This window comes from Dendrobates tinctorius, unplaced genomic scaffold (assembly GCF_039654945.1).
Source record: "Dendrobates tinctorius isolate UK_male_01 unplaced genomic scaffold, ASM3965494v1 ptg000011l, whole genome shotgun sequence".
NCBI lineage: Eukaryota > Metazoa > Chordata > Amphibia > Anura > Dendrobatidae > Dendrobates > Dendrobates tinctorius.
Window position 1 is genome coordinate 46,765,980 of NW_027361679.1, and position 15,848 is coordinate 46,781,827.

The 15,848-nt window shown below is 44.9% G+C and overlaps 22 non-coding genes across 22 annotated transcripts; all 22 read right to left on the minus strand.

Moving 5' to 3' along the window:
* Positions 1–782: 782 nt before the first annotated feature.
* Positions 783–854, minus strand: TRNAA-CGC (transfer RNA alanine (anticodon CGC)). Its single transcript has one exon. It is a non-coding gene; the product is annotated as a tRNA-Ala (tRNA).
* Positions 855–985: 131 nt separating this feature from the next.
* TRNAA-UGC (transfer RNA alanine (anticodon UGC)) lies at positions 986–1,057 on the minus strand. Its single transcript has one exon. It is a non-coding gene; the product is annotated as a tRNA-Ala (tRNA).
* A 923-nt stretch (positions 1,058–1,980) lies between these two features.
* TRNAA-CGC (transfer RNA alanine (anticodon CGC)) lies at positions 1,981–2,052 on the minus strand. The gene has a single exon. It is a non-coding gene; the product is annotated as a tRNA-Ala (tRNA).
* Positions 2,053–2,183: 131 nt separating this feature from the next.
* TRNAA-UGC (transfer RNA alanine (anticodon UGC)) lies at positions 2,184–2,255 on the minus strand. The gene has a single exon. It is a non-coding gene; the product is annotated as a tRNA-Ala (tRNA).
* An 865-nt stretch (positions 2,256–3,120) lies between these two features.
* On the minus strand, positions 3,121–3,192 carry TRNAA-CGC (transfer RNA alanine (anticodon CGC)). Its single transcript has one exon. It is a non-coding gene; the product is annotated as a tRNA-Ala (tRNA).
* A 131-nt stretch (positions 3,193–3,323) lies between these two features.
* TRNAA-UGC (transfer RNA alanine (anticodon UGC)) lies at positions 3,324–3,395 on the minus strand. Its single transcript has one exon. It is a non-coding gene; the product is annotated as a tRNA-Ala (tRNA).
* A 1,105-nt stretch (positions 3,396–4,500) lies between these two features.
* TRNAA-UGC (transfer RNA alanine (anticodon UGC)) lies at positions 4,501–4,572 on the minus strand. The gene has a single exon. It is a non-coding gene; the product is annotated as a tRNA-Ala (tRNA).
* Positions 4,573–5,496: 924 nt separating this feature from the next.
* Positions 5,497–5,568, minus strand: TRNAA-CGC (transfer RNA alanine (anticodon CGC)). The gene has a single exon. It is a non-coding gene; the product is annotated as a tRNA-Ala (tRNA).
* Positions 5,569–5,699: 131 nt separating this feature from the next.
* Positions 5,700–5,771, minus strand: TRNAA-UGC (transfer RNA alanine (anticodon UGC)). The gene has a single exon. It is a non-coding gene; the product is annotated as a tRNA-Ala (tRNA).
* A 1,106-nt stretch (positions 5,772–6,877) lies between these two features.
* On the minus strand, positions 6,878–6,949 carry TRNAA-UGC (transfer RNA alanine (anticodon UGC)). The gene has a single exon. It is a non-coding gene; the product is annotated as a tRNA-Ala (tRNA).
* Positions 6,950–7,873: 924 nt separating this feature from the next.
* On the minus strand, positions 7,874–7,945 carry TRNAA-CGC (transfer RNA alanine (anticodon CGC)). The gene has a single exon. It is a non-coding gene; the product is annotated as a tRNA-Ala (tRNA).
* Positions 7,946–8,076: 131 nt separating this feature from the next.
* On the minus strand, positions 8,077–8,148 carry TRNAA-UGC (transfer RNA alanine (anticodon UGC)). Its single transcript has one exon. It is a non-coding gene; the product is annotated as a tRNA-Ala (tRNA).
* A 924-nt stretch (positions 8,149–9,072) lies between these two features.
* Positions 9,073–9,144, minus strand: TRNAA-CGC (transfer RNA alanine (anticodon CGC)). Its single transcript has one exon. It is a non-coding gene; the product is annotated as a tRNA-Ala (tRNA).
* A 131-nt stretch (positions 9,145–9,275) lies between these two features.
* Positions 9,276–9,347, minus strand: TRNAA-UGC (transfer RNA alanine (anticodon UGC)). The gene has a single exon. It is a non-coding gene; the product is annotated as a tRNA-Ala (tRNA).
* A 923-nt stretch (positions 9,348–10,270) lies between these two features.
* TRNAA-CGC (transfer RNA alanine (anticodon CGC)) lies at positions 10,271–10,342 on the minus strand. Its single transcript has one exon. It is a non-coding gene; the product is annotated as a tRNA-Ala (tRNA).
* A 131-nt stretch (positions 10,343–10,473) lies between these two features.
* On the minus strand, positions 10,474–10,545 carry TRNAA-UGC (transfer RNA alanine (anticodon UGC)). Its single transcript has one exon. It is a non-coding gene; the product is annotated as a tRNA-Ala (tRNA).
* Positions 10,546–11,468: 923 nt separating this feature from the next.
* TRNAA-CGC (transfer RNA alanine (anticodon CGC)) lies at positions 11,469–11,540 on the minus strand. Its single transcript has one exon. It is a non-coding gene; the product is annotated as a tRNA-Ala (tRNA).
* A 131-nt stretch (positions 11,541–11,671) lies between these two features.
* Positions 11,672–11,743, minus strand: TRNAA-UGC (transfer RNA alanine (anticodon UGC)). The gene has a single exon. It is a non-coding gene; the product is annotated as a tRNA-Ala (tRNA).
* A 1,106-nt stretch (positions 11,744–12,849) lies between these two features.
* On the minus strand, positions 12,850–12,921 carry TRNAA-UGC (transfer RNA alanine (anticodon UGC)). The gene has a single exon. It is a non-coding gene; the product is annotated as a tRNA-Ala (tRNA).
* A 1,127-nt stretch (positions 12,922–14,048) lies between these two features.
* On the minus strand, positions 14,049–14,120 carry TRNAA-UGC (transfer RNA alanine (anticodon UGC)). The gene has a single exon. It is a non-coding gene; the product is annotated as a tRNA-Ala (tRNA).
* Positions 14,121–15,041: 921 nt separating this feature from the next.
* On the minus strand, positions 15,042–15,113 carry TRNAA-CGC (transfer RNA alanine (anticodon CGC)). Its single transcript has one exon. It is a non-coding gene; the product is annotated as a tRNA-Ala (tRNA).
* A 131-nt stretch (positions 15,114–15,244) lies between these two features.
* Positions 15,245–15,316, minus strand: TRNAA-UGC (transfer RNA alanine (anticodon UGC)). The gene has a single exon. It is a non-coding gene; the product is annotated as a tRNA-Ala (tRNA).
* Between the last annotated feature and the right edge of the window lie 532 nt (positions 15,317–15,848).

The window sequence follows — 15,848 nt, forward strand, 5'->3', positions numbered from 1 at the left end:
TCTGACCCTTATATGTCTTGTATTCTGCATTTTCACTGGATCTCCCCTTTGCAAACTTTAGCTCTACATTGTCAATTGACTCCAGGCTTTTGGGAGGAGACTAGCAACTCTGGGCTCTACCATATACAGCGCAGCACACAGAGAAGGTTTCCTGGCCTTCTTTAGTCAACACACAGACAAACGCAGCAGAAATGTGGAGTATATGATAGAGCAATAGTAATCAGTGTAGATGGTGAATCCAGCTCTAGGTTAAAGTAAAAGACGCGTGATTAAGCTCAGCTCAATCCTTCTGATTGTCCCTCTGCCAGTTTTCTCACCTTCCCGCCTCCTATATCATTAGCATAAAGTCTAAAAAGCTGTGCCACCCAATGTCAAGGTGTGTTGGTGGGAGGTTTAGGTTTGATCCCAATGAAGTTGAGCTGTCTTTTTTCAGAGTGGATGGTGAATAAAGGAGGCAGGGGTAGAGCAAACCTTGGCTGGTAAGTGGTGAAAAAAGAAAATATCTTTGAGACTATATAATCGAAAGTCTCCTATATTTGCGTGTACTATTGATTTTGGCCAAGTTTGTTGAATGTCCAGTTCCCATTCAAGTCATTTTACTGAGTGGGAAAAAGTGTTGCCCATGGCTTAGGCAGTGTTAAGACCTTGCAATCGAGAAATCCTTGTCCTGCCAAGTGACATGGCAAAGCAAACAGTTTAAGCGGCAGAGATTCCTTGCAAGTCTTGACACTTAGCTTGAGTGGTGCGCTAGCCAAAGATGTCTTGCCATATTTGAAAAAGGTTGGAGATGCTGGGGATTGAAGCCAGGACCTCATACATGCGAAGCATGCACTCTACCACTGAGCTACATCCCCAAAAGTGTACCGGATTTCTGGAGCACTCACACGTATTTACTTCACACAGCGGCTGCAGGATGCGAACAAGGGTGAGAAAAAGTGACCACCAAAAGGAAGTGCGTTCCTTGCACATACATGCAGGCTGGCCATGGAGATGCCAGGGATTGAACCCGGGGCCTCACACATGCAAAGCGTGCGCTCTACCACTGAGCGACATCCCCAGTTACGAACTGTGTGAAAATGCAAGTTTTTTTTTTCAAACCTAGAATAACTTGCCATTTTAGAGTCAAGAGTAGTAACTGTACTTTCAAGTAACTTTTCAGAATATGCTGCAGTGTGTGTACATGGGAAATCAGACTATTTCTGAACCTTATATGTCTTGTATTCTGCATTTTCACCGGTTCTCCCCTCTGCAAACTCTAGCTCTACATTGTCAATTGACTCCAGGCTTTTGGGAGGAGACTAGCAACTCTGGGCTCTACCATATACAGCGCAGCACACAGAGAAGGTTTCCTGGCCTTCATTAGTCAACACACAGACAAATGCAGCAGAAGTGTGGAGTATATGACAGAGCAATAGTAATCAGTGTAGATGGTGAATCCAGCTCTAGGTTAAAGTAAAAGACACGTGATTAAGCTCAGCACAATCCTTCTGATTGTCCCTCTGCCAGTTTTCTCACCTTCCCGCCTCCTATATCATTAGCATAAAGTCTAAAAAGCTGTGCAACCCAATGTCAAGGTGTGTTGGTGGGAGGTTTAGGTTTGATCCCAATGAAGTTGAGCTGTCTTTTTTCAGAGTGGATGGAGAATACAGGAGGCAGGGGTAGAGCAAACCTTGGCTGGTAAGTGGTGAAAAAAGCAAATATCTTTGAGACTATATAATCGAAATTCTCCTATATTTGCGTGTACTATTGATTTTGGCCAAGTTTGTTGAATGTCCAGTTCCCATTCAAGTCATTTTACTGAGTGGGAAAAAGTGTTGCCCGTGGCTTAGGCAGTGTTAAGACCTTGCAATGGAGAAAGCCTTGTCCTGCCAAGTGACATGGCAAAGCAAACAGTTTAAGTGGCAGACATTCCTTGCGAGTCTTGACACTTAGCTTGAGTGGTGCGCTAGCCAAAGATGTCTAGCCATATTTGAAAAAGGTTGGAGATGGTGGGGATTGAACTCAGGACCTCATACATGCGAAGCATGTGCTCTACCACTGAGCTACATCCCCAAAAGTGTAGCGGAAGCCTGGAGCACTCACACGTATTTACTTCACACAGCGGCTGCAGGAAGCGAACAAGGGTGAGAAAAAGTGACCACCAAAAGGAAGTGCGTTCCTTGCACATACATGCAGGCTGGCCATGGAGATGCCAGGGATTGAACCCAGGGCCTCACACATGCAAAGCGTGCGCTCTACCACTGAGATACATCCCCAGTTACGAACTGTGTGAAAATGCAATTTTTTTTTTTTTCAAACCTAGAATAACTTGCCATTTTGGAGTCCAGAGTAGTAACTGTACTTTCAAGTAACTTTTTGTATTCTGCATTTTCACCGGTTCTCCCCTCTGCAAACTCTAGCTCTACATTGTCAATTGACTCCAGGCTTTTGGGAGGAGACTAGCAACTCTGGGCTCTACCATATACAGCGCAGCACACAGAGAAGGTTTCCTGGCCTTCATTAGTCAACACACAGACAAACGCAGCAGAAGTGTGGAGTATATGACAGAGCAATAGTAATCAGTGTACATGGTGAATCCAGCTCTAGGTTAAAGTAAAAGACGCGTGATTAAACTCAGCACAATCCTTCTGATTGTCCCTCTGCCAGTTTTCTCACCTTCCCGCCTCCTATATCATTAGCATAAAGTCTAAAAAGCTGTGCAACCCAATGTCAAGGTGTGTTGGTGGGAGGTTTAGGTTTGATGCCAATGAAGTTGAGCTGTCTTTTTTCAGAGTGGATGGTGAATACAGGAGGCAGGGGTAGAGCAAACCTTGGCTGGTAAGTGGTGAAAAAAGCAAATATCTTTGAGACTATATAATCGAAAGTCTTCTATATTTGCTTGTACTATTGATTTTGGCCAAGTTTGTTGAATGTCCAGTTCCCACTCAAGTCATTTTACTGAGTGGGAAAAAGTGTTGCCCGTGGCTTAGGCAGTGTTAAGACCTTGCAATCGAGAAAGCCTTGTCCTGCCAAGTGACATGGCAAAGCAAACAGTTTAAGCGGCAGAGATTCCTTGCGAGTCTTGACACTTGGCTTGAGTGGTGTGCTAGCCAAAGATGTCTAGCCATATTTGAAAAAGGTTGGAGATGCTGGGGATTGAACCCAGCACCTCATACATGCGAAGCATGCGCTCTACCACTGAGCTACATCCCCAAAAGTGTACGGGAAGCCTGGAGCACTCACACGTATTTACTTCACACAGCGGCTGCAGGAAGCGAACAAGGGTGAGAAAAAGTGACCACCAAATGGAAGTGCGTTCCTTGCACATACATGCAGGCTGGCCATGGAGATGCCGGGGATTGAACCCGGGGCCTCACACATGCAAAGCGTGCGCTCTACCACTGAGCTATATCCCCAGTTACGAACTGTGTGAAAATGCAAGTTTTTTTTTCAAACCAAGAATAACTTGCCATTTTGGAGTCGAGAGTAGTAACTGTACTTTCAAGTAACTTTTCAGAATACGCTGCAGTGTGTGTACATGGGAAATCAGACTATTTCTGACCCTTATATGTCTTGTATTCTGCATTTTCACCGGTTCTACCCTCTGCAAACTCTAGCTCTACATTGTCAATTGACTCCAGGCTTTTGGGAGGAGACTAGCAACTCTGGGCTCTACCATATACAGCGCAGCACAGAGAGAAGGTTTCCCGGCCTTCATTAGTCAACACACAGACAAACGCAGCAGAAGTGTGGAGTATATGACAGAGCAATAGTAATCAGTGTAGATGGTGAATCCAGCTCTAGGTTAAAGTAAAAGACGCGTGATTAAGCTCAGCACAATCCTTCTGATTGTCCCTCTGCCAGTTTTCTCACCTTCCCGCCTCCTATATCATTAGCATAAAGTCTAAAAAGCTGTGCAACCCAATGTCAAGGTGTGTTGGTGGGAGGTTTAGGTTTGATCCCAATGAAGTTGAGCTGTCTTTTTTCAGAGTGGATGGTGAATACAGGAGGCAGGGGTAGAGCAAACCTTGGCTGGTAAGTGGTGAAAAAAGCAAATATCTTTGAGACTATATAATCGAAAGTCTCCTATATTTGCGTGTACTATTGATTTTGGCCAAGTTTGTTGAATGTCCAGTTCCCATTCAAGTCATTTTACTGAGTGGGAAAAAGTGTTGCCCGTGGCTTAGGCAGTGTTAAGACCTTGCAATCGAGAAAGCCTTGTCCTGCCAAGTGACATGGCAAAGAAAACAGTTTAAGCGGCAGAGATTCCTTGCGAGTCTTGACACTTAGCTTGAGTGGTGCGCTAGCCAAAGATGTCTAGCCATATTTGAAAAAGGTTGGAGATGGTGGGGATTGAACTCAGGACCTCATACATGTGAGCTACATCCCCAAAAGTGTACCGGAAGCCTGGAGCACTCACACGTATTTACTTCACACAGCGGCTGCAGGAAGCGAACAAGGGTGAGAAAAAGTGACCACCAAAAACAAGTGCATTCCTTGCACATACAAGCAGGCTGACCATGGAGATGCCGGGGATTGAACCAGGGGCCTCACACATGCAAAGCGTGCGCTCTACCACTAAGCTACATCCCCAGTTATGAACTGTGTGAAAATGCAAGTTTTTTTTTTTCAAACCTAGAATAACTTGCCATTTTGGAGTCGAGAGTAGTAACTGTACTTTCAAGTAACTTTTCAGAATACGTTGCAGTGTGTGTACATGGGAAATCAGACTATTTCTGACCCTTATATGTCTTGTATTCTGCATTTTCACCGGTTCTCCACTCTGCAAACTCTAGCTCTACATTGTCAATTGACTCCAGGCTTTTGGGAGGAGACTAGCAACTCTGGGCTCTACCATATACAGCACAGCACACAGAGAAGGTTTCCTGGCCTTCATTAGTCAGCACACAGACAAACGCAGCAGAAGTGTGGAGTATATGACAGAGCAATAGTAATCAGTGTAGATGGTGAATCCAGCTCTTGGTTAAAGTAAAAGACGCGTGATTAAGCTCAGCACAATCCTTCTGATTGTCCCTCTGCCAGTTTTCTCACCTTCCCGCCTCCTATATCATTAGCATAAAGTCTAAAAAGCTGTGCCACCCAATGTCAAGGTGTGTTGGTGGGAGGTTTAAGTTTGATCCCAATGAAGTTGAGCTGTCTTTCTTCAGAGTGGATGGTGAATACAGGAGGAAGGGGTAGAGCAAACCTTGGCTGGTAAGTGGTGAAAAAAGCAAATATCTTTGAGACTATATAATCGAAAGTCTCCTTTATTTGCGTGTACTATTGATTTTGGACAAGTTTGTTGAATGTCCAGTTCCCATTCAAGTCATTTTACTGAGTGGGAAAAAGTGTTGCCCGTGGCTTAGGCAGTGTTAAGACCTTGCAATCGAGAAACCCTTGTCCTGCCAAGTGACATGGCAAAGCAAACAGTTTAAGCGGCAGAGATTCCTTGCGAGTCTTGACACTTAGCTTGAGTGGTGCGCTAGCCAAAGATGTCTAGCCATATTTGAAAAAGGTTGGAGATGCTGGGTATTGAACCCAGGACCTCATACATGCGAAGCATGCACTCTACCACTGAGCTACATCCCCAAAAGTGTACCGGAATCTTGGAGCACTCACACGTATTTACTTCACACAACGGATGCAAGAAGCGAACAAGGGTGAGAAAAAGTGACCACCAAATGGAAGTGCGTTCCTTGCACATACATGCAGGCTGGCCATGGAGATGCCGGGGATTGAACCCAGGGCTTCACACATGCAAAGCGTGCGCTCTACCACTGAGCTACATCCCCAGTTACGAACTGTGTGAAAATGCAAGTTTTTTTTTTCAAACCTAGAATAACTTGCCATTTTGGAGTCGAGAGTAGTAACTGTACTTTCAAGTAACTTTTCAGAATACGCTGCAGTGTGTGTACATGGGAAATCAGACTATTTCTGACCCTTATATGTCTTGTATTCTCCATTTTCACCGGTTCTCCCCTCTGCAATCTCTAGCTCTACCTTGTCAATTGACTCCAGGCTTTTGGGAGGAGACTAGCAACTCTGGGCTCTACCATATACAGTGCAGCACACAGAGAAGGTTTCCTGGCCTTCATTAGTCAACACACAGACAAACGCAGCAGAAGTGTGGAGTATATGACAGAGCAATAGTAATCAGTGTAGATGGTGAATCCAGCTCTAGGTTAAAGTAAAAGACGCGTGATTTAGCTCAGTACAATTCTTCGGATTGTCCCTCTGCCAGTTTTCTCACCTTCCCGCCTCCTATATCATTAGCATAAAGTCTAAAAAGCTGTGCCACCCAATGTCAAGGAGTGTTGGTGGGAGGTTTAGGTTTGATCCCAATGAAGTTGAGCTGTCTTTTTTCAGAGTGGATGGTGAATACAGGAGGCAGGGGTAGAGCAAACCTTGGCTGGTAAGTGGTGAAAAAAGTAAATATCTTTGAGAATATATAATCAAAAGTCTCCTATATTTGCGTGTACTATTGATTTTGGCCAAGTTTGTTGAATGTCCAGTTCCCATTCAAGTCATTTTACTGAGTGGGAAAGAGTGTTGCCCGTGGCTTAGGCAGTGTTAAGACCTAGCAATCGAGAAAGCCTTGTCCTGCCAAGTGACATGTCAAAGAAAACAGTTTAAGCGGCAGAGATTCCTTGCGAGTCTTGACACTTAGCTTGAGTGGTGCGCTAGCCAAAGATGTCTAGCCATATTTGAAAAAGGTTGGAGATGGTGGGGATTGAACTCAGGACCTCATACATGTGAGCTACATCCCCAAAAGTGTTCCGGAAGCCTGGAGCACTCACACGTATTTACTTCACACAGCGGCTGCAGGAAGCGAACAAGGGTGAGAAAAAGTGACCACCAAAAACAAGTGCATTCCTTGCACATACAAGCAGGCTGACCATGGAGATGCCGGGGATTGAACCAGGGGCCTCACACATGCAAAGCGTGCGCTCTACCACTAAGCTACATCCCCAGTTATGAACTGTGTGAAAATGCAAGTTTTTTTTTTTCAAACCTAGAATAACTTGCCATTTTGGAGTCGAGAGTAGTAACTGTACTTTCAAGTAACTTTTCAGAATACGCTGCAGTGTGTGTACATGGGAAATCAGACTATTTCTGACCCTTATATGTCTTGTATTCTGCATTTTCACCGGTTCTACCCTCTGCAAACTCTAGCTCTACATTGTCAATTGACTCCAGGCTTTTGGGAGGAGACTAGCAACTCTGGGCTCTACCATATACAGCGCAGCACAGAGAGAAGGTTTCCCGGCCTTCATTAGTCAACACACAGACAAACGCAGCAGAAGTGTGGAGTATATGACAGAGCAATAGTAATCAGTGTAGATGGTGAATCCAGCTCTAGGTTAAAGTAAAAGACGCATGATTAAGCTCAGCACAATCTTTCTGATTGTCCCTCTGCCAGTTTTCTCACCTTCCCGCCTCCTATATCATTAGCATAAAGTCTAAAAAGCTGTGCAACCCAATGTCAAGGTGTGTTGGTGGGAGGTTTAGGTTTGATCCCAATGAAGTTGAGCTGTCTTTTTTCAGAGTGGATGGTGAATACAGGAGGCAGGGGTAGAGCAAACCTTGGCTGGTAAGTGGTGAAAAAAGCAAATATCTTTGAGACTATATAATCGAAAGTCTCCTATATTTGCGTGTACTATTGATTTTGGCCAAGTTTGTTGAATGTCCAGTTCCCATTCAAGTCATTTTACTGAGTGGGAAAAAGTGTTGCCCGTGGCTTAGGCAGTGTTAAGACCTTGCAATCGAGAAAGCCTTGTCCTGCCAAGTGACATGGCAAAGCAAACAGTTTAAGCGGCAGAGATTCCTTGCGAGTCTTGACACTTAGCTTGAGTGGAGTGCTAGCCAAAGATGTCTAGCCATATTTGAAAAAGGTTGGAGATGCTGGGGATTGAACCCAGGACCTCATACATGCGAAGCATGTGCTCTACCACTGAGCTACATCCCCAAAAGTGTACCGGAAGCCTGGAGCACTCACACGTATTTACTTCACACAGCGGATGCAAGAAGCAAACAAGGGTGAGAAAAAGTGACTACCAGAAGGAAGTGCATTCCTTGCACATACATGCAGGATGGCCATGGAGATGCCCGGGATTGAACCAGGGGCCTCACACATGCAAAGCGTGCGCTCTACCACTGAGCTACATCCCCAGTTACGAACTGTGTGAAAATGCAAGTTTTTTTTTTTCAAACCAAGAATAACTTGCCATTTTGGAGTCGAGAGTAGTAACTGTACTTTCAAGTAACTTTTCAGAATACGCTGCAGTGTGTGTACATGTGAAATCAGACTATTTCTGACCCTTATATGTCTTGTATTCTGCATTTTCACCGGTTCTACCCTCTGCAAACTCTAGCTCTACATTGTCAATTGACTCCAGGCTTTTGGGAGGAGACTAGCAACTCTGGGCTCTACCATATACAGCGCAGCACAGAGAGAAGGTTTCCCGGCCTTCATTAGTCAACACACAGACAAACGCAGCAGAAGTGTGGAGTATATGACAGAGCAATAGTAATCAGTGTAGATGGTGAATCCAGCTCTAGGTTAAAGTAAAAGACGCGTGATTAAGCTCAGCACAATCCTTCTGATTGTCCCTCTGCCAGTTTTCTCACCTTCCCGCCTCCTATATCATTAGCATAAAGTCTAAAAAGCTGTGCAACCCAATGTCAAGGTGTGTTGGTGGGAGGTTTAGGTTTGATCCCAATGAAGTTGAGCTGTCTTTTTTCAGAGTGGATGGTGAATACAGGAGGCAGGGGTAGAGCAAACCTTGGCTGGTAAGTGGTGAAAAAAGCAAATATCTTTGAGACTATATAATCGAAAGTCTCCTATATTTGCGTGTACTATTGATTTTGGCCAAGTTTGTTGAATGTCCAGTTCCCATTCAAGTCATTTTACTGAGTGGGAAAAAGTGTTGCCCGTGGCTTAGGCAGTGTTAAGACCTTGCATTCGAGAAAGCCTTGTCCTGCCAAGTGACATGGCAAAGCAAACAGTTTAAGCGGCAGAGATTCCTTGCGAGTCTTGACACTTAGCTTGAGTGGTGTGCTAGCCAAAGATGTCTAGCCATATTTGAAAAAGGTTGGAGATGCTGGGGATTGAACCCAGGACCTCATACATGCGAAGCATGCGCTCTACCACTGAGCTACATCCCCAAAAGTGTATGGGAAGCCTGGAGCACTCACACGTATTTACTTCACACAGCGGCTGCAGGAAGCGAACAAGGGTGAGAAAAAGTGACCACGAAATGGAAGTGCGTTCCTTGCACATACATGCAGGCTGGCCATGGAGATGCCGGGGATTGAACCCGGGGCCTCACACATGCAAAGCGTGCGCTCTACCACTGCGCTACATCCCCAGTTACGAACTGTGTGAAAATGCAAGTTTTTTTTTTCAAACCAAGAATAACTTGCCATTTTGGAGTCGAGAGTAGTAACTGTACTTTCAAGTAACTTTTCAGAATACGCTGCAGTGTGTGTACATGGGAAATCAGACTATTTCTGACCCTTATATGTCTTGTATTCTGCATTTTCACCGGTTCTACCCTCTGCAAACTCTAGCTCTACATTGTCAATTGACTCCAGGCTTTTGGGAGGAGACTAGCAACTCTGGGCTCTACCATATACAGCGCAGCACAGAGAGAAGGCTTCCCGGCCTTCATTAGTCAACACACAGACAAACGCAGCAGAAGTGTGGAGTATATGACAGAGCAATAGTAATCAGTGTAGATGGTGAATCCAGCTCTAGGTTAAAGTAAAAGACGCGTGATTAAGCTCAGCACAATCCTTCTGATTGTCCCTCTGCCAGTTTTCTCACCTTCCCGCCTCCTATATCATTAGCATAAAGTCTAAAAAGCTGTGCAACCCAATGTCAAGGTGTGTTGGTGGGAGGTTTAGGTTTGATCCCAATGAAGTTGAGCTGTCTTTTTTCAGAGTGGATGGTGAATACAGGAGGCAGGGGTAGAGCAAACCTTGGCTGGTAAGTGGTGAAAAAAGCAAATATCTTTGAGACTATATAATCGAAAGTCTCCTATATTTGCGTGTACTATTGATTTTGGCCAAGTTTGTTGAATGTCCAGTTCCCATTCAAGTCATTTTACTGAGTGGGAAAAAGTGTTGCCCGTGGCTTAGGCAGTGTTAAGACCTTGCAATCGAGAAAGCCTTGTCCTGCCAAGTGACATGGCAAAGCAAACAGTTTAAGCGGCAGAGATTCCTTGCGAGTCTTGACACTTAGCTTGAGTGGTGTGCTAGCCAAAGATGTCTAGCCATATTTGAAAAAGGTTGGAGATGCTGGGGATTGAACCCAGGACCTCATACATGCGAAGCATGCGCTCTATCACTGAGCTACATCCCCAAAAGTGTACGGGAAGCCTGGAGCACTCACACGTATTTACTTCACACAGCGGCTGCAGGAAGCGAACAAGGGTGAGAAAAAGTGACCACGAAATGGAAGTGCGTTCCTTGCACATACATGCAGGCTGGCCATGGAGATGCCGGGGATTGAACCCGGGGCCTCACACATGCAAAGCGTGCGCTCTACCACTGAGCTACATCCCCAGTTACGAACTGTGTGAAAATGCAAGTTTTTTTTTTCAAACCAAGAATAACTTGCCATTTTGGAGTCGAGAGTAGTAACTGTACTTTCAAGTAACTTTTCAGAATACGCTGCAGTGTGTGTACATGGGAAATCAGACTATTTCTGACCCTTATATGTCTTGTATTCTGCATTTTCACCGGTTCTACCCTCTGCAAACTCTAGCTCTACATTGTCAATTGACTCCAGGCTTTTGGGAGGAGACTAGCAACTCTGGGCTCTACCATATACAGCGCAGCACAGAGAGAAGGTTTCCCGGCCTTCATTAGTCAACACACAGACAAACGCAGCAGAAGTGTGGAGTATATGACAGAGCAATAGTAATCAGTGTAGATGGTGAATCCAGCTCTAGGTTAAAGTAAAAGACGCGTGATTAAGCTCAGCACAATCCTTCTGATTGTCCCTCTGCCAGTTTTCTCACCTTCCCGCCTCCTATATCATTAGCATAAAGTCTAAAAAGCTGTGCAACCCAATGTCAAGGTGTGTTGGTGGGAGGTTTAGGTTTGATCCCAATGAAGTTGAGCTGTCTTTTTTCAGAGTGGATGGTGAATACAGGAGGCAGGGGTAGAGCAAACCTTGGCAGGTAAGTGGTGAAAAAAGCAAATATCTTTGAGACTATATAATCGAAAGTCTCCTATATTTGCGTGTACTATTGATTTTGGCCAAGTTTGTTGAATGTCCAGTTCCCATTCAAGTCATTTTACTGAGTGGGAAAAAGTGTTGCCCGTAGCTTAGGCAGTGTTAAGACCTTGCATTCGAGAAAGCCTTGTCCTGCCAAGTGACATGGCAAAGCAAACAGTTTAAGCGGCAGAGATTCCTTGCGAGTCTTGACACTTAGCTTGAGTGGTGTGCTAGCCAAAGATGTCTAGCCATATTTGAAAAAGGGTGGAGATGCTGGGGATTGAACCCAGGACCTCATACATGCGAAGCATGCGCTCTACCACTGAGCTACATCCCCAAAAGTGTACGGGAAGCCTGGAGCACTCACACGTATTTACTTCACACAGCGGCTGCAGGAAGCGAACAAGGGTGAGAAAAAGTGACCACCAAATGGAAGTGCGTTCCTTGCACATACATGCAGGCTGGCCATGGAGATGCCGGGGATTGAACCCAGGGCTTCACACATGCAAAGCGTGCGCTCTACCACTGAGCTACATCCCCAGTTACGAACTGTGTGAAAATGCAAGTTTTTTTTTTCAAACCTAGAATAACTTGCCATTTTGGAGTCGAGAGTAGTAACTGTACTTTCAAGTAACTTTTCAGAATACGCTGCAGTGTGTGTACATGGGAAATCAGACTATTTCTGACCCTTATATGTTTTGTATTCTGCATTTTCACCGGTTCTCCCCTCTGCAATCTCTAGCTCTACCTTGTCAATTGACTCCAGGCTTTTGGGAGGAGACTAGCAACTCTGTGCTCTACCATATACAGTGCAGCACACAGAGAAGGTTTCCTGGCCTTCATTAGTCAACACACAGACAAACGCAGCAGAAGTGTGGAGTATATGACAGAGCAATAGTAATCAGTGTAGATGGTGAATCCAGCTCTAGGTTAAAGTAAAAGATGCGTGATTTAGCTCAGCACAATTCTTCTGATTGTCCCTCTGCCAGTTTTCTCACCTTCCCGCCTCCTATATCATTAGCATAAAGTCTAAAAAGCTGTGCCACCCAATGTCAAGGTGTGTTGGTGGGAGGTTTAGGTTTGATCCCAATGAAGTTGAGCTGTCTTTTTTCAGAGTGGATGGTGAATACAGGAGGCAGGGGTAGAGCAAACCTTGGCTGGTAAGTGGTGAAAAAAGTAAATATCTTTGAGAATATATAATCAAAAGTCTCCTATATTTGCGTGTACTATTGATTTTGGCCAAGTTTGTTGAATGTCCAGTTCCCATTCAAGTCATTTTACTGAGTGGGAAAAAGTGTTGCCCGTGGCTTAGGCAGTGTTAAGACCTAGCAATCGAGAAAGCCTTGTCCTGCCAAGTGACATGTCAAAGAAAACAGTTTAAGCGGCAGATATTCCTTGCGAGTCTTGACACTTAGCTTGAGTGGTGCGCTAGCCAAAGATGTCTAGCCATATTTGAAAAAGGTTGGAGATGGTGGGGATTGAACTCAGGACCTCATACATGTGAGCTACATCCCCAAAAGTGTACCGGAAGCCTGGAGCACTCACACGTATTTACTTCACACAGCGGCTGCAGGAAGCAAACAAGGGTGAGAAAAAGTGACCACCAAAAACAAATGCATTCCTTGCACATACAAGCAGGCTGACCATGGAGATGCCGGGGATTGAACCAGGGGCCTCACACATGCAAAGCGTGCGTTCTACCACTAAGCTACATCCCCAGTTATGAACTGTGTGAAAATGCAAGTTTTTTTTTTTCAAACCTAGAATAACTTGCCATTTTGGAGTCGAGAGTAGTAACTGTACTTTCAAGTAACTTTTCAGAATACGTTGCAGTGTGTGTACATGGGAAATCAGACTATTTCTGACCCTTATATGTCTTGTATTCTGCATTTTCACCGGTTCTCCCCTCTGCAAACTCTAGCTCTACATTGTCAATTGACTCCAGGCTTTTGGGAGGAGACTAGCAACTCTGGGCTCTACCATATACAGCGCAGAACACAGAGAAGGTTTCCTGGCCTTCATTAATCAGCACACAGACAAACGCAGCAGAAGTGTGGAGTATATGACAGAGCAATAGTAATCAGTGTAGATGGTGAATCCAGCTCTTGGTTAAAGTAAAAGACGCGTGATTAAGCTCAGCACAATCCTTCTGATTGTCCCTCTGCCAGTTTTCTCACCTTCCCGCCTCCTATATCATTAGCATAAAGTCTAAAAAGCTGTGCCACCCAATGTCAAGGTGTGTTGGTGGGAGGTTTAAGTTTGATCCCAATGAAGTTGAGCTGTCTTTCTTCAGAGTGGATGGTGAATACAGGAGGAAGGGGTAGAGCAAACCTTGGCTGGTAAGTGGTGAAAAAAGCAAATATCTTTGAGACTATATAATCGAAAGTCTCCTTTATTTGCGTGTACTATTGATTTTGGACAAGTTTGTTGAATGTCCAGTTCCCATTCAAGTCATTTTACTGAGTGGGAAAAAGTGTTGCCCGTGGCTTAGGGAGTGTTAAGACCTTGCAATCGAGAAACCCTTGTCCTGCCAAGTGACATGGCAAAGCAAACAGTTTAAGCGGCAGAGATTCCTTGCGAGTCTTGACACTTAGCTTGAGTGGTGCGCTAGCCAAAGATGTCTAGCCATATTTGAAAAAGGTTGGAAATGCTGGGTATTGAACCGAGGACCTCATACATGCGAAGCATGCGATCTACCACTGAGCTACATCCCCAAAAGTGTACCGGAATCTTGGAGCACTCACACGTATTTACTTCACACAACGGATGCAAGAAGCGAACAAGGGTGAGAAAAAGTGACTACCAAAAGGAAGTGCGTTCCTTGCACATACATGCAGGATGGCCATGGAGATGCCGGGGATTGAATCCGGGGCCTCACACATGCAAAGCGTGCGCTCTACCACTGAGCTACATCCCCAGTTACGAACTGTGTGAAAATGCAAGTTTTTTTTTCAAACCTAGAATAACTTGCCATTTTGGAGTCGAGAGTAGTAACTGTACTTTCAAGTAACTTTTCAGAATACGCTGCAGTGTGTGTACATGGGTAATCAGACTATTTCTGACCCTTATATGTCTTGTATTCTGCATTTTCACCGGTTCTCCCCTCTGCAAACTCTAGCTCTACATTGTCAATTGACTCCAGGCTTTTGGGAGGAGACTAGCAACTCTGGGCTCTACCATATACAGCGCAGCACACAGAGAAGGTTTCCTGGCCTTCATTAGTCAACACACAGACAAACACAGCAGAAGTGTGGAGTATATGACAGAGCAATAGTAATCAGTGTAGATGGTGAATCCAGCTCTAGGTTAAAATAAAAGACGCGTGATTAAGCTCAGCACAATCCTTCTGATTGTCCCTCTGCCAGTTTTCTCACCTTCCCGCCTCCTATATCATTAGCATAAAGTCTAAAAAGCTGCGCCACCCAATGTCAAGGTGTGTTGGTGGGAGGTTTAAGTTTGATCCCAATGAAGTTGAGCTGTTTTTTTCAGCGTGGATGGTGAATACAGGAGGCAGGGGTAGAGCAAACCTTGGCTGGTAAGTGGTGAAAAAAGCAAATATCTTTGAGACTATATAATCGAATGTCTCCTTTATTTGCATGTACTATTGATTTTGGCCAAGTTTGTTGAATGTCCATTTCCCATTCAAGTCATTTTACAGAGTGGGAAAAAGTGTTGCCCGTGGCTTAGGCAGTGTTAAGACCTTGCAATGGAGAAAGCCTTGTCCTGCCAAGTGACATGGCAAAGCAAACAGTTTAAGCGGCAGACATTCCTTGCGAGTCTTGACACTTAACTTGAGTGGTGCGTTAGCCAAAGATGTCTAGCCATATTAGAAAAAGGTTGGAGATGCTGGGGATTGAACCCAGGACCTCATACATGCGAAGCATGCGCTCTACCACTGAGCTACATCCCCACAGGAGTACAGGGAGCCTGGAGCAATCACACGTATTTACTTCACACAGCGGCTGCAGGAAGCGAACAAGGGTGAGAAAAAGTGACCACCAAAAGGAAGTGCGTTCCTTGCACATACATGCAGGCTGACCATGGATATGCCGGGGATTGAACCCGGGGCCTCACACATGCAAAGCGTGCGCTCTACCACTAAGCTACATCCCCAGTTACCAACTGTGTGAAAATGCAAGTTTTTTTTTTTCAAACCTATAATAACTTGCCATTTTGGAGTCGAGAGTAGTAACTGTACTTTCAAGTAACTTTTCAGAATACGCTGCAGTGTGTGTACATGGGAAATCAGACTATTTCTGACCCTTATATGTCTTGTATTCTGCATTTTCACCGGTTCTCCCCTCTGCAAACTCTAGCTCTACATTGTCAATTGACTCCAGGCTTTTGGGAGGAGACTAGCAACTCTGGGCTCTACCATATACAGCGCAGCACACAGAGAAGGTTTCCTGGCCTTCATTAGTCAACACACAGACAAACGCAGCAGAAGTGTGGAGTATATGACAGAGCAATAGTAATCAGTGTAGATGGTGAATCCAGCTCTAGGTTAAAGTAAAAGACGCGTGATTTAGCTCAGCACAATTCTTCTGATTGTCCCTCTGCCAGTTTTCTCACCTTCCCGCCTCCTATATCATTAGCATAAAGTCTAAAAAGCTGTGCAACCCAATGTCAAGGTGTGTTGGTGGGA